The sequence below is a fragment of the Mus pahari genome, chromosome 19, assembly GCF_900095145.1.
Source record: "Mus pahari chromosome 19, PAHARI_EIJ_v1.1, whole genome shotgun sequence".
Taxonomy (NCBI): Eukaryota; Metazoa; Chordata; class Mammalia; order Rodentia; family Muridae; genus Mus; species Mus pahari.
In genome coordinates this window covers 47,422,369-47,425,067 of record NC_034608.1, presented here as the reverse complement: position 1 = coordinate 47,425,067, position 2,699 = coordinate 47,422,369, and positions in this window count along the sequence as shown.

Here is a 2,699-nt window from a genome sequence, read left to right as displayed (position 1 = left end):
TTTTGCTACTTTCATCCATTTTGCCTGTGAGTTTCTTTATATATATATATATATATATATATATATATATATATATATATATATATATATATATAAGCAAATGCTCACCATATTTGTCTTTCTGGATCTAGGATACCACACTTGGAATGTTTTGCTACTTTCATCCATTTTGCCTGTGAGTTTCATGATCTATTTTTTAACATGCCTGATTACTCCATTGGGTAAATGTCCATTTTCTTTATCCACTCACCTGTTGAGAGACATCTAGTTTGTTCTGAATCTCTGGCTATCATGAATGGTATAGCAAGGAGCATCATGGTCCAACTGTTTCTGTGGTAGGATGAAGCTGTGGTGTGGCTGGATCTTGAGGTAGATCTACACACGCTTTTCTGAGAAACTGCCACACCAATTTTCATAGTGGTTGTTCAGGTTTGCAGTTCCTCAAGTAGTCGATGTTTGTTTCCATTACTCCACATCCTCATCAGCATGAGCTATCATTTGTTTTATTGATATTAGCCATTTGGATATTAGCCATGTAAGATGAAATCTCAAAGTATTTCTTATTTGCATTTACCTGATGGCTAATGATGTTGAACATTTCTTTATGGGTTTCCATTTTTGAAAACTCTGTTTAGATCTGCTCCCCATTTTTTAAAAGTTGGTGGTTTTCTTGACATCTAGAGTTTTCAGTTCCTTATAGATTTCATATACTAGCCCTCTATAGAACATGTAAAAATCATTTTCCATTTTGTAGTTTGCTGTTATTTTTCTGATAGTGTCCTTTGCCATGCAGAAACTTTTAGTTTCATGAGGTCCCATGTATTACTTGTTAATCTGAGCACCTGTGCTATCAGTGTACTGTTCAGATAGTCCTCTCTTGTGCAGATGATTTCAATCTCTGCTTGCTCTTCTTTTAGATTCAGTGTATCTGATTTTAGGCTGAGTTCTTTGATCCAGTTGGAGTTGAGTTTTGTTCAGGAAAACAAGCATTTGAATTCTCTACATGGAGCAAATCCAGTTTGAAAAGCACCATTTGTTGAAGATGCGGTTTTTCCCAATGTGTATTTCTTGCTCTCTAATTTTAAAAACGTCAGGTGTATATAGGTATATGGATTTTGTCTGGGACTTCAATTTGATTCCACTTATTAACATGTGTATTTTTGTACCAACATCATGCTGCTTTTATAACTATGGTTCTATAGTAAAGTTTGAAGTCAGGGTTAGGGATACCTCCAGCAGTTTTCAATGTGTTTATATGCTTTTAAGAATTGTTTTAGATATCTTATCTATTTACAGTTTCCATGTGAAGCTGAATCTTGCCCTTTCTAAATCTATGAAGAATTGTGTTGGAATTTTGATGGGTTTCCATTGAGTCTGTAGATTGGCTTTGGTAGGATGGCATTTTTTTCCTAAATTAATACTATGGTTTTATGAGCAGGGGAGATCTTTTCATCGTCTGATATACTCTTCAGTTTCTTTCTTCAATATCTTAAATATTTTATTATACATGTTTTGTACTTGCTTGGTTAGTGTTACTATATTATAACTTATATTACTTATGGATATTGTATAAGGTCTTCTTTTTCTGATTTCTTTCTCAGTTCATTCATCATTTATATATAAGGTGGTTACTGATATTTGTGAATTAATTTTGTATCCAGTTACATTGCTGAAACTGTTTATCAGCTGTAGAAATTTCCTGGTGAATTTTTTTTCTGGTCACTTTTGAATTTAATAATATCATGTGCAAACAAAGATACTTAGACTCCTTTTCTTAATTGTATCCCATTGATCTTTTTCAGTTGTCTCATCACTTCAGCTAATCAAACTTCAAGTATTATACTAGATAGGTACAAAGAGAGTAGACAAACTTGTCCCTTGTCCTGTTTCTGATTTTAGTGAATTTCTCCCCATTTAACTTGATGTTGGCTATGTACATGTTGTAAACTGTCTTTATTATATTGATGTTTGTCCCTTATATCCCTAGTTTCCCAATTGATATCATGAAGATGTGTTAGATTTTAGCAAAGGACCTTTCTGCATCTAATAATATGATTATGTGGCTTTGCCTTTCATTATATTTATATAGTGAATTACAATCATCAAAGTATGTTTATTGAACCTCCATCTCTGCATCTCTGGACTGAAGCCTACTTGGTAATGGCAGATGTTCATTTTTATGTGTTCTTGAATTCTTTCTTTTTAATTTATTATTATTTTCTTCATTTACATTTCAAATGCTATCCCGAAAGTTCCCTATACCGCCCCCCCACCCCTGCTCCCCTACCCACCCACTCCCACTACTTGGCCCTGGCCTTCCCGTGTGCTGGGTCATATAAAGTTTACAAGACCAAGGGGCCTCTCTTCCCAATGATGGCCAATTAAGCCATCTTCTGCTACATATGCAGTGAGAGACACGAGCTCAGGGGGTACTGGTTAGTTCATATGGTTGTTGCACCTACAGGGTTGCAGCCCCCTACAACATCTTGGGTACTTTCTCTAGCTCCTCCATTGGGGACACTGTGTTCCATCCAATAGCTGGCTGTGAGCATCCACTGCTGTGTTTTCCAGGCACTGGCATAGCCTCACAAGAGGCCGCTATATCAGGGTCTCTTCAGCAGAATCTTGCTGGTATGTGCATTAGTATCTGGGTTTGGTGGCTGATGATGGGATGGATTCCCAGATGAGGTAGTCTCTGG